The sequence below is a fragment of the Phalacrocorax aristotelis genome, chromosome 2 (genome assembly GCF_949628215.1).
Source record: "Phalacrocorax aristotelis chromosome 2, bGulAri2.1, whole genome shotgun sequence".
In the NCBI taxonomy this organism is placed as follows: domain Eukaryota; kingdom Metazoa; phylum Chordata; class Aves; order Suliformes; family Phalacrocoracidae; genus Phalacrocorax; species Phalacrocorax aristotelis.
This window is the reverse complement of record NC_134277.1, coordinates 89,820,777-89,835,266: the sequence shown is the minus strand read 5'-3', so window position 1 is coordinate 89,835,266 and position 14,490 is coordinate 89,820,777.

The following is a 14,490-nucleotide window of genomic DNA, read 5'->3' as shown; positions in this document are numbered from 1 at the left end:
CAGTTTTGTTGTAATCTAAAACATTAGGAACACTCAGAGCCTGAGTTCTGCTTTGAACAGAGAAGCTTTCTGAAGATTCGGGAAGAATTCTTATTGAAGAGCATCACAGAGAGGCACACGAAAAATCAGGTGACTCGATACAGACAGATGTATGTATATATATTCTCTGTAAACTACGTTACACTTTTGAGCCTGACATGCTATTTTGATAGAAGTCATAGTAGAAGCTTTCACTTAACCTCACCTTCCATCCATAGTGACATAGAAGCAACTCAGCTGTGTGTCCAAGAGCTGCTTTAAAATGGTTTTGCATGCAAATACATTGCAACATGTTGCTTAGTAAACTACAGCTGCAAGAAAAATGGGGAAAGCCCTCACTTAAGATGTCTTAGCAAAACCAGTAAATTCATGCTCATGTCAAAGCCTGTTAGTAATTCTATTTATTTTAATAATTTACTGGTTTTGTTTGGGATAGACTTAATTTTCTTCATAGCAGCTTGTATGGTGCTACATTTTAGGTTTGTGATGAAAATGGTGTTGATAACACAACCATGTTTTAGTTACTGCTGAGCAGAACTTACGAAGTGTCAAGGCCTTTTCTGTTTCTCACACCACCCTGCCAGCAAGGAGGCTGGGGGGCACAAGAAGTTGGGAGGGGGAAAAAGCTAGGACAGCTGAAGCTGACCCCAGCTGACTAAAGGGATATTCCATACCATATGACATCATGCTCAGCAACCAAAGCTGAGGGAAGAAGGAGGAAGGGGGGACAATCAGCATTATGGCATTTGTCTTCCCAAGTAACGGTTACGTGTGACGGAGCCCTGCTTTCCTGGGAATGGCCGAACACCTGCCTGCCCATAGGAAGGAGTGAATGAATTCCTTGTTTTGCTTTGCTTGCGTGTGTGGCTTTTGCTTCCCCTATTAAACTATCCTTTGCTCAACCCGCAAGTTTTCTCACTTTTACCCTTCCATTCTCCCCCCAGTCCTACTGGGGGATAAGAACATTAAGGGCTGCCATTTTCCCCTTCTGCTACACGGTTTTCAAATCCTGCAGGAAGCCAAAGATTAATTATTATTGGTTAAACAGAGGAAGTGTGATTCCTTAGTTTCTAAACCTAGAAGGACAAGTAGATTGCTTATCAGGCAATATGGACTGAAAGGGGGAAGAGAAATTGTAAAGGCAAGGCAGCAGGAAGTTATGGTAGATTGAGAAGCCCACAAGTCAGGGAGCAATATTTTGAACTACATTTGAAATGCAAGAGAAAACCATTGATGTGGAAAGATGTGAAGAGAAACTGGCCATGATGACAGCAATTAGGTAATATTTTTCAGTAGAGTTAGTCAAATGTGCACAGTTTAATGGTGTGCTTTTTTGCTGGGGAGGCAATATGATGCTTGTTGCACTAGATGGTTTGTGTTTTACTAGTTGTGGATATTCTGCTGGAATTGTCCATTTGATTTGTCATGGCTGATTCACCCTTGATTTTATGAGCCCTTCTCAAGGTGGGGTCCTTGCACCTTCCCGGAGCGTTCAGGGCTGCATAATGCTAATGCAGTGTAGGGTGGGATGAACAATGGATGTGAAGGGACCCAACAGACGCAACTCCTGGGAGGCACAAGGGGCAGTTAGGCAGCTAGGGCTTGGAAGGAAGGGCCTGAAAAACAATTCACAGGGACCTGTTAGATCTGTCCAGTTTGCTAGAACTCAGGAAGCTTCAGGAAATTACTGGACTTAGGGCAGGAGTCTTGTTTACAAACCCTCTTATTTATCTCTCAGAGTGCAGAGCTGTGTTTTCTCTATTTAAGAATTTTGTTGTTCTGGTCTGGCTTGTTATAAACCCTCATTTTATTATCTAAAGCTGGATTGGGTCGAAGAGCACTGGCAAAATTCCCTCAGATCTCTGGTTGGCTTGAGATCCTTTGACAGGGAAGAGGAAAAGGAAACCATCAATACAGAGCCAAGCACAGGTGATACCAAATAGCAAATGATTAATGATTTTGCTATGTAAAATACCTAGGTAAAGGCCAAGCTGTTGTGAGTTGCACACAGCAAAAGGGTATCAGCCTCCTAGTGTTCATGGCTGTTGCAAATGGTATCTGCAACAGTTCTAGGCTCTACTTCAGCAAAATCAGATAATAGATAGAGAGAAAAAGGATCAAAATGTCAAGATGATGAAGCAGCAGCCTGTGGGGAATTATTAAGTAAGTGAAAAGGTGCAGTTCTGCCATGGGGAAGACAATAAATCTGTCACAAAACTTTTGCAGAAGATTGGCATTGTGGAGTGAGAAGGTTAAGTGAAGGTATTCCATGAGAATGCAATAAAGGTGTGATGACGTGATAGCTTAAACTACCACCCAACATTAAGGACTGGCAAGATGCAAACTGGCTATGGAGTCCCCACACTCCTTGCTGACTGTAGGTGTAAGCATCAAGAAAATTGTTTCCCACAGAACAGTCCTGTGTTTGCAAGAAATAGAGCAAGACTTTTACAAGGCTTTTCCACCCTCCCTTGCGGATTAGAGAGCAGCACATTCTACCTGTAGAGTTTTTCTAAAATTAGGATAAGAATATATTAATAACTCTAGAATATAAGGCCTTTGTAAATTCAGCCACTCTTACATCTCAGTTTCAACATCTTTGACATTGGTATAACAGAGAGCAGGCAGCAATCAAATTGTGTACCTGGTACCCTTTGAAAGGAAATATTGTGCATCTAAACAGAACTCTGCTGAGCAACAGAGAGTTTGCTAGTAAATACCTTTGTAAATATATAATTGGATTTCTTTCAGTGGTTGCTGCAAAAGCAATCTACACTTCCATCTCATGGAATAAAATATTATTGCAAAATAGTTTAATAATATATGTTGCTTCACTGTGATACTTCTAACTTTTGTGCATTCTACTGGGGTTATTTTTAAAGAATTAAACTTCTTCACATTTATTAGCTTTCTAGAAAAGTAGCAACAGTAATTACAAAATGCTACTTAAAATTGTGTGTTATCCTGATTATATGTGGTGAACCTGTTGAGAATACCTTTGCTTCCTCAGGCTTTCTTTCTGCTTTTGTATCCTAATAAAGACACAGAGTAAAATATACATGGATAAGCATAGTTAAATATTTCATATTGAGTTATGGAGAACTTCCCAAACTGTGCATTTCCTGAGAAATTTTTGTGCAATGCTTTTGTTCTGTATATAAACATTATTATTAGACTTGTATGTCTGCTTTGGAAATAAGGTCAAATCTTGACACTCTTTATGATTTTTCTCTAGATAGATGTGAAGAGCTAAAATAATTCCTGGGGGGCTAAAATGTAAAGAGGAAAGATTACTACATTAGGCCCTTCTGAAGGAATTTTGCCCTTTCATATATTTAATCTTATGGTTTTTTGACTAAACTATATGTTATCCTATAATATTCTATCTGAAAACATTTGTAAGTATCCTATGTTTCTGCTAGAAACTTAAACCGTTCACCTTGTACAATGTTTAATAATATTTTATTCTATTTTACTCAAGAGATCAGTAACAACACCTGATATCTGGCTAAGACAACCCAGTTTTTGAGTAGTTTCAAATAATTATTGTAATAAATCTTGCTATATGTGAAGTTTAAAACACCATGAAGATACTTCAGGACAGTCTTTTATTGTGTGCCAGAAAGTATTCACTGGTTACAGAAACTTCTGAAATTATTTAAGCCTTTTTCAAAGACGGTATGTACTGTTTTGGGAATTGTATTAATTTGAAATAGTGATTGCATTGGTATGTTGCATTTACACTCTCCTTTTCACTGTCATGAAGTTTTTCCACAGAACAACTGCTCTTGTATATGTTAATCTACTAGAAGTGGTATTAAATGCCCTGGTTAACTTCATTGACTTACAGTAATCCAATAGATCTCAATGCTCATACTGCACTGTTAAAAATGACCCTCAGATCTAAATTCTTGCTACCATCAGTCTACAATCCAAAATCCATGGTACATGAAGTTGGTGAGGCAAAGTCTGGAGGCCGACACACAGGAAGGTTGGAATAGGACACATAATAAGATTAATAATTTGAGGGTTAGACTCGATGATCTTAAGGGTCTTTTCCAACCTTATCAATTCTATGATTTAAAGAATCCATGTGAAATTCAGTAGCACAATGATCACTTAGTTTATTTAGCACAGCATAATGGAGAATGGGTAAACATTTTTGTACTGAATAGATAGACTCCCCAATTATTAAAAGTATTGAACAATGGATATAAAGTAACTAAAGGCAAATGTTTGGAAATTAGAAAGTTATTCTGAGATAATCTTATTGCTTTTATGAAGAGGCATTTTTAATGTACTTGCTACGACAAGAAAAGAAGCAACCCAGGAGGCCTCTTCCTGGCTATGTTTATTTCTGAAAGAACCAAGCATTATGTATTTTACAGACAAAAGAGCAACAATTCTTCTTCTGTAAATTTTGCTATCAAGAATTCTATAATATGCTGTTTAAAATCTTCCAAATATTTCTTCAGTATGTACCAAGCAAAACTCTTGTCCGTCAGCCTACTTCCTCCCTGATCTTCGACCTGCAATATCTCTATGCAACATATATTTGATCTTCAGAGAATAATCATTAGCAGACTGTCCACTGGTAAAGAAAAAGGTAAAAAAGCTCTTCTGAGACCTCTCTCCTAGCAATATACAGTCACATGTGAAAAATTCCACTCAACTGTGCCACAAATCAAAAATTTACAACAAACAGAGATAGTCAATAATATATAATTGCAGGGAAAAGACAATCCTTTTGATCAGAATACTTGCCTTTCTTCACAGAAAATGTAATTTTGCCTTGGATCAGTCCATGGCATCTGCAGACTTACAAATGCATGGAGTATAGGACTACTGAAAATAAAATGTTTTTTCTGACCCTTTATGGCTTGTATGTGAGGCAGAAGGAGAAAAAGAGACTGTATGCTTATGCAGGGCTGCTGTCATGTTGTTCAAAGGGAATTGCAGTTATCTTGATTTAGCAGGGCTGGATCAAGAAGATTACTCCTGATACAGCTGAATGAAAATCATCATATATTAATGAATACTAAGATAAGTTTGACAAAGGTGATAATTAATAGTTTAATAAATTTTTATTAGGCGTCTTGTAACACATAAGAAGGAAAAACAGGGTAAATTCATTGAAATTATTTCAGAAAGGTACTAAATTTGTGAGATTTCTGCTGTAACTGTAGTCATGACAGTCTTTGAATACTGATCTGAACTGTCTGATGCAGAAAGACCTTTCTTACTTTGACTCAGAACAGTGGACTTGAGGTCATGAAATGAACTCTAATATCTAACCAGTGTTTCTGTGTTTGATATCTACAGCAACCTTCAAGCCAACTTTAACTTCTCATAAACCACAAGCCAAAGGACTCCTAAGTCTGAATGGGACCTGACAGAGAAGACACACTGGTGGCATTTTTAAAAGGTACATGGCATCAACTGTTAGAGCAGAGAAATCAGTCCTCCATAACCAGCTGAATGAAATGTAGTGACATCAAGATCCACTTCTTTTGGGATGTGGTGGGAATCACAGTCAATTAAATGAATTGTTTAAAATTGAGAAGTTTACATGAAATAACATTTTTTTTTCTCTTCAAAGGAAAATAAGCAAGGTCATTGAACATAACTTTTCTAATGTAGTTGTATGATGTAAAGTAACAGTATAATGTAAAGGGAATATCTAACACAAGAGCTAACTTGGACAAAGATTATTGCAATACATCAATTCAGTGTTATTTGAGATTGCAAAGGGAAATTAATAGGTTCAAATTCAGCGCAAACTTTTTTCTGAAATGAACATGCAGCAAGCATGGGAAAAAAGATAACGCCATGAGATCCAGGCAAATCCCCTGCTGGTGTGGATTTGGTGCATCATTTTCACATTGTAAAATGGTAACTCTCTAACATCCCATATTCTTTTTCTACTCACTGATTTTCATCACTATGCTCAAATCTACTTAGAACATTTGCTATGAATCTTAGAATTATGACATGTGACAGTATCAGTTTTGATAGGTTTAGTAATATAACAGTTCATTTACAGTTTCCAGATTACAGTGCTCTGGATTAGTCCTTCAGAAAGTGAATTATGTACGGAAGTTAATAACTACACAGACAGAGTGAGAATTTTGTGACAATACCTACTTCACTCAGTGCAAGGGAGGAAGCTTGGGGTCTGATAATCATTAGACAATGAGCAGTACAGCTGCTTACCAGAGGTTAGGGAAAAGAGTGTTTGAAGACTTATATCCTAGTCCAGATAATGCCGGTAGGGTGACATTACTGGTGCAACTTTGGCTCTAAGGAAAGTAGGCACCTGTGACACTGTGGGAGCTTCTCTGTGAGCTGGTAGAGGGTTTATGATGTCACCATTCAGAGTGCAGAGCTCCTGAAGTGTGCCCGTGGTTGATGCAACCAGTCGCTGTTTTCATGACCTGGCTTCATTGACATCACTTGATATTGGAGCAGTATGGAGAGCCGTGCACTATGTATCTATGTACTGTTATGTTAGCTTGGGGACTGAGCGCACCCTCGGACCCAAACTCCTTAATTCTGCGCACTCCATGTGGTTTGGCAATTAGCAGGAATTACAAGGCATCAGAACCCAGTGGGGACAGGGCCCCTGCACACAGTCATAGTGCCATCTGAGGAATTGCCCCTGTATGTGGAAGTCACGGCCCATGAACCACTATGGACAAAGTATCTATAATAGCAACATGCTGTATAAATAATTCTAAGATGCTTGCTTACTTAAAGAAATGGAGCTCAACATTCATTCTTCTTTACTGGTGTTTTAATTGAAAGTGCTTAAAAAATCAATTAAAACCTCCTTATGAGGAACTGTATTTCAAAAAGCAATTAACAGTTTCTGAAGCAATGGTGGAACAGTTTTATGTCTTTTAGGATAACATCTTTATGTACTAGTTTTATAGAAATAAGTGGTTTGTTGCACTGATTTGTAATTATATTTTATGTGACTTAGGTAGGCTATACCTGTTGACCTTTTTAGTGCCACCAAACAGATAAACCTGGTGCACCCCAAGAAGTACAGTTTGAGCTAAATATTTTTAATATGCATAAATCATTTAATACCTCATTAACCTTCACTCTTCCATGCACATTTATTAAATAAAAAAAGCATGTTACCAAGATTACTCAAGGTTAAGCAATAACTACAAGAGCATAAATGAATGTATGAATGCATAAATGAATTTGAATTGAGTTAAACATGAGTTCTTATTGGTTCTCATTGAGAAACATTGTTATTGCCACTGAAAGTTTATTTGTTATCTTCCATTGGTGGTTGTCTATCCTACTGCAGCCTGCTGTAACAGTAGTTGCACATGATACAAGCTTAATAGCATACCAGTCTCTGGGGTAGATAAATGCTATTACAAATATTTTCACCTCTTATTGGAAATGATAATTTATATAAACTTATCCTGTAGCTGAAGGAAACTTAAATATCCTGTATATCACAGGGTTTTTATTCCACATGTTGTTTTTACCTTATATGGCTGCTGTTGCCAACTGAAAACAGCTGTATGTTCAGTGTGTGTGTCGAGATGTATGGATATTCATCTGCAGCTCCATTTTGGTTTTGCAGGGATCACTTCCTACAGCTTCATCATAGAAATGGAGATCCAGAAGTGGTCTTGTCCAAGAGATCATGTTGTCTTAACCCCAGGCACTGGGGGAGGAGACAGACCATCCTTGACAGAACCTGGTCTACCCCAAACAATGAACAACACTTTCCCTGCTTTTTCCTATTTTTTCTGTTTTACTCCTCTATCATCCTACAGCTTCAGTGTTTTTCCCCTCACCCTGCTATCAAGTCCTTTTGTAAATCAAGCTCATTTTTCCTGCCACACCTCTCTGGTGGTCACAAAGGACAATTTATGCCTCTCTCCTGATAGCTTATCTTTTTTTAAAGAAATCCTAATTCTTTCAACCTTCAGACTAGCCAGAGAAAGCTCACTAGAGACTTTTGCAACCTACATTACCCAAAACTGGACACAGCTTCAGCTGAGGCCTTCAGAGGGAAGAGCAGAGTAGGTCCCTACCATCCCAGTGCATCCCTGCAGATGACTGACCCCTGGGGCTTTTCCTCCTAGCCGAAAAGACTCCCTTCTTGTTCTTGGACCCTGCAAGCACTCTCTGGGCCCTAATGCCCAAAGGGACAGCTACCCTAGAAAAGAGGCCAGAAGATTGAATAGCCCTTTGCCTGAAATGATTCTTAGATGTAGTTTATATTTTTAGGTTATAGTTGTTAACATAATAAAACCAAAACATCATGATGACTTACAATTAAAAATATGGTTCAATAGAATGACCTCATTCAATTTACCACTCAGGGGAACATTAAAACTTGTCTCTAGATAACTAACTTGAAAGTAGGTGATCGAACATATAACCACCTTCACAATTATTATTGACAGATTGTTACAGAAGCTTTAGTGGAGAATTTTGGGCAGTTCAAGAGATTTTCCCAGGAAGTTCCTGCTGAGTCCAGACCATTTTTTATGCTTAACTATTGGTTAACATCCGGGCAGAAATTCTGGCTGTCCCAAAAATTCCTATTCCTGTTTCAGAAATTATGCCATTGTACTTAGGGAAAATAGCTGTAAGTAGTCAGTAAGAACTGTTTCTGCAGAGGTAGACAAGGGACACTTCAAAAAAAAACCAAAACAAGGCAGAAGAGGGTCCACCCAAAGTATATGTACACAAGTAAGCAAGTGCTGACAGGACAATATTGTGGGGAAAGCTCTCACCCTTTTGCCAGGAATCAGCATGATGAGGTGCTTATTTGAATCTAGAATGGTTCAGATGAACTATTATGAACAAATAAGAGAATTTAGGGACTTGAATACCTCACAAACAGTGTATTTGCTCAAATAAATGGGAAAATGCTATAATCTCCACTTTGCGTAGTGGGGCAACCTCTACTATCATCTGAGATTGACTGCCATCATAGACTGCACATGTCCCAGGTTTTAAGAGTTTTTCTAGCTGATCAGGCAAAAAAAAGATAACCTTGGCACAGGTTAAGAATATTATGGCACTTTCTAGACAATATTGAATGACTTTAACTATCTTTTATACTCCTGCAGTTCCTCTCTCATTTGTTATTGTACCTTTAGCTTCTACATCAAAAGAGACAAAGATTCTACTGACCGATACTTCCTTTATTAAGAAACTGTGGTGGGTTGACCTTGGCTGGGTGCCAGGTGCCCACCAAGCTGCTCTATCACTCTCCTGCTCATCAGGGCAGGACAGGGAGAAAAAAAGATGGAAAAAGCTTTGTGGGTCAAGATAAAGGAAGTTTAATAAAACAAAAGCAAAGGTCATGGATGGAAGCAATGGAAAACAAAAAATTTACACTCTAATTCCCATCAGAAGGTGATATCTAGCCAATTCCTGGGAAATAGGGCTTCAGTAAGCATAGTGGTTTCTCTAGAAAACAAAATTTGTAATAGTGAATACCACAACCCCACCCCACCCCCCGCCTTGTCCTTTCTCCCAGCTTTTATTGCTAACCAGACATCATATGGTATGGAACACCACTTTGGTCAGTTTGGGTCAGCCGCCCTGGCTAGGTCTCCTCCCAAGATCTTGCCCGCCGTCAACCTACTGAGTGAGGGGGGGAATATTTGAGAGACAGCCTTGATGCTGTGTGAGCACTTGCTCAGCAGTAGCAAAAACAATAGAGTGTTATCAACAACTTTCTAGCTATCAATGCAAAGCACAGCATTATGAGGGCTGCTATGGGGAAAATTAACTCCAACTCAGCCAAAGCCAATACAAAGACAAAGAATCAATACAGCAACACTGCATCGTGTACTGAATAAGACAGGGTTCTATAGAAAAAATACTAGGTGGTCATGTAATCAGAGATGACATCGTATGTGGTAAAAAAGATAAGACAATGTTTAATAAACAGTGTTCTGGTATTTCTTAGCTTTGGCTTCACACTTTCTAAACTTCTTTGGCAGTTTCTTATGTTTAAAGAAAAAACGGAAACAGTCATATAACTGGAGGTGCTAGGAAACTGAAATTGTAGGTAGTGTTGTCAGATCCCTCTACATGAACAATAACAATGGAATCTTGGTGTTGTATAAGTCATGTCACGTATCTTTTGACCTACACTTCTGAATGTTCACAGCACTAAGCAGCAAACTCCCCAAAGCAAAGTTGTCCACACAAGCAAAATCTCCACCTTGCCTAGAAGAAATGCAGTTGAACCTTGGAAGAGTGTTTTATGAATGTCAAGTTATAGGGTAATCACGTTACATTCACAAACAAGTAAAAACAAATCTACAAAAAAAAAAAAAGATAAAAAGGACATGAGCGTACTGCAAATTGGTAGTGATTTTTAAAATGGGATGCTGTATCAAATTTGTGGGTATTTATTAATTGTAAATTTTTGCTGAAAGTGAAATTTGGAAAGTTTGGCTCTACAGATATTGTGTTAGGCAAATTGGGAAAGTTACATTTTCTGTGTGTCTCCAGTAAACATCTGGAATGATGTCAGAGCTTAATGCTACTGCAGGTTGATAACATGAAAACAGCAGTGATTCTTCAATTTCACATATGTTTTTCATGGTTCCTTAGCTCAGTTCCTAGAGGGTTTCCAAGCAGATGTTTATTTGGTCTGAAAAAATCATCCAAGCTTCCCTGAGAAATTAGTATGAAAATGTAAAGGATATAATGCACTGTTAATAAGTGATTAGGAAGATGCTGGTGCCATCAGGTCTAGCATGGGCACTGACATAATAATACCATGATGCTCAATCTGTTCATCCAGGTGTTTTCCAGACAGATAGATAAAGTTCCTGCCCATTCCTCCTGATTGTGGAAGCATTTCTGACATGCGTGTCATGGTCAGAACAGCAGATTTGGTTTGTTATCCCACTCTAGCTGCAGTGATGAAGCATGGGGTTCCCCTGCAGGTAACCCCCAGACAGCACCAATAACAGGATTTTTTTTTAATCCCTTTTCTGTTTTTTGGACCCTCTTTTTCACTGCTCTTTTAAAATCCTTACTCTAATCCAGCTTCCCCCCAAAATAAACAATCCACTCCTAATTAATTCCTCCCCATTGATCTTGATTTTGCTACACCCAAATTCTGTATTTCTGATACTTTTACCTTGATCCTAGGCATACATGATGTTAGTGATATGGTTATGTAGGTACTGTTTGCCTTGAGAGGCTCCACTCCCCAAAAGGTCCCCCATACTCCCCTTTCATGATCTGTGAAGTCTGGCCCTGTTTCTCACTTGACTTTCCCTTAGTCACCTGTGAAGTTCAGCCACCCTTCACAGTGTTTTCTTTAACTTTTGCCAGCATTTTACACTGTTATCTGACACATCCAACAGCTTCTAATATCATATGTGATTGTCCTCCATATTATGTTCCGTTAACCTGAAGCCAGGGCTTAGTCAGCATCCCGATCATTTGCCTGGGGCATTCACAATTAATATAAGATTTAAGGAGCATAATATACTGGGGGACAAATGACAGACAGCATTATTTCGTTGGAATTGTCAGGGAGAATGAAGAAACAGTTAATTGTCCATAAGCCTATTACCAGGCAAGAAAGTAGGAAGGCATTAGTTGGGGACTAGATACCTGCGAGGAATAGTGCCTGTACTATTCTTAATAATTAACACAGGGTAATGGTGTGGTTTGGTGCAGTGGGTATAGCAGCAGGAATATTGAAAAATGGAGATACATGTGACAGACATCTGAAAACTGTTTGAAAGGTGACCCTGAGAAAAAAATGAGAGTATATCTCAGCAGAGCTTTGGAAAGCTGAACGCCTACGTCTTGCCTCATAGACCGAAGGAAAGTGAATTTTGAATATCCTCTTTTGTTAAAAAGAGCATTGCATGTAATCGTTTGTGATGCCTCTGATAACAATACATTCAGGTGGTGTTTTTTGTTTGTCAGGATAAAAGTGGATGGGAGCTGGTCCACACTGATGGCTGTTTTGCCAGCTCTGCCACATGACAGGAAGATCCAAATGGTAACAAAAAGAATAAAAACAAGTCATGAACCTGGACTTTGAGTAGGGCCCACTGTTTTATCAATAGAAATTTAGAAACCAGCTTCCCATCAGCAAGTGCTGAGCACAAACAACTTGAAATGAATCCTGCTGCCGTGGCAGGGTTCCATCAGGGGCTTGGAGGAGCCATGGGAGATTATTCTGATCAGCAGAAAGGGATGGATGATAGACACAATGTTTTCTCTTTTTGGGGAATAATCAGATAAAACATCTTGCTGGAAGGCATTGTAAAGTGGATGATTGTCCTCCATTTTTATTTACAGTTGTATCAGTAAGTCATTGGTTGATGTCAGTGTTATTGAAAAATAGGCATACTTGTGGAAATTCATCACTCTTCTGAGGACCTGGATGGCTTAGGTAGAGCAGAGAATTTAGTTAAGAGACAGTTGTTACACAAGGATGAAAGGAGGAAAGGAGAAGAAGGACATGGGCTTGCAGCTGGTGATGAAGACTATGGAAAAACACAACAGGTCAGGCCACATTGAATGGTAGGGCTTCTATCAGTATGTAGCAGCTTGAAAAGAAGCACCTCCATTTCTTTCCCTTTTTGAAATGTAGGTCGCAGTTGGAGTGGTGAGTGGTACCTTTTAGATCCTGTTAGGTCATAGGTGGGGGAAAAAAATGTTTAGGGTAATAAAGTTGTTTAAGAGAATAGGAAAGAACCACTAGTTTTAGTACAAAGGGCAAAGTTGGACTGGGGGCCAGAACTTTCCTCTAATCACTTTGCAGGAGTTGAGGGCCCTCACTAAGACAAGCTGCTAAATATTTTCTAGACATGTTTTCATATTCCTTACAATGGTACCAAAGAGACCTGTCACTGCTTCAAACTTAAAATCAATAACAGTTCTGGAAGAAAATAACATAAAAAATGTTATTGAGGAAGGTGGCTTCAGGCAATTGCTAATTAAGCAGATGTAAACCTTCCCTCTGAGAACAGCATGCTAAAAACCCAATGAACTACATCAATGTTAGATAAAATTAGGATGTTCTGCCAGCTTTCACACCCTTGGGATACAGCAATAAATGAACAGAATCAGCTTATGATTATGTTCTGTGTGATGCTTCATATGACTTGGCAAATAAACTTTGAGGCTCCAAGCACATGCTTACAACAACAAATCAGTATTGTGGCTGCTGCTAGATTCAAGTCCTTTATGTGATATTTCTTTGGTAAGGTCATATCACTGGTTGCTTAATATTCTCTTCAGTGTTTGGGTGGTTTAACACTGTCATAGTTTTAGCTGGGGTAGAGTTAATTCTTTTCACTGTAGCTGGCATAGTTCTGTGCTTTGGACATAGTATGAGAATAATATGGATAACACACTGATGTTCTAGTTGTTGCTGGGTAGTGTTTGTACTAGTCAAGGACTTTTCCAGCCTCCCATGATCTGCTGGGTGCACAAGAAGTCAGGAGGGGAGGGGGCACAGCTGAGAGAGCGGATTCAAACTGGCCAAAGGGATATTCCATATCATATGACATCATGCCCATTATATTAACTGGGGGAGTTGGCCAGAGGAAGCAGAAATCATGGCTTGAGGACCATCAGTGTTGGTCAGTGGGTGGTAAGTAGTTGCATCACTTGTTGTTTGACCTTTTTTTTCCCCTCCTCCGGAGGTTTCACCTCTCTCTCTCTCTCATTTTTTTCCTTTCCATTATTATTATTATTATTATTATTATTATTATTATTATTATTATTATTATTAAACTGTTCTTATCTCAACTCACAAGTTTTCTACTTTGGCCCTTCTGATTCTCTCCCCCATCCCACAGGGGTGGGGGCAGTGAGTGAGTGGCTGCGTGGTGTTTAGTTGCTGACTGGGGCCAAACCACGACAAAAAGTGCTAGAAGGGGCACCAAAGTAGGAAACAGGCTGACCACAGGTAATAAAAAACATTGATGAATTTGCTATATGCTGGTAGAATGGGGGCAGTTATGTATGACAAATTTATGATATTTTGAGCATTAACTGGGAAGCCAAGTGTACCACTGGAAGAGCGAAAGAGAAGGCCTAATGCAGAAGGTGACTTATGATGGAAATCAACACCATGTGAAAACATCTACGCTGTTACAAGACAAATTACAGGTATGATTGAGATGGGAACTGGATGTTGTGGTCTGTTGACTTAATTTCATGCCAACCACTTTACAGTCTTCAGTTGTGATCAGACTTGCTGCTTTAAAGGCAAACACTGTCAAAACTAAGAATTAGCTAGCCATGTCAAAAAAGGCAATGGTATTCTGTCTCCATTTAAGGAGGAAAGTCATTAAGGAGAAACCAGCTGCTTCCCAATACAAATACCTTCATCAAGAAGTTAGTTCCTTAAGTTCTCTTACTTTCCTTTTGATGCCTCTCTCATAACTCAGTGGGGCAGCAAATGTTTCTTTA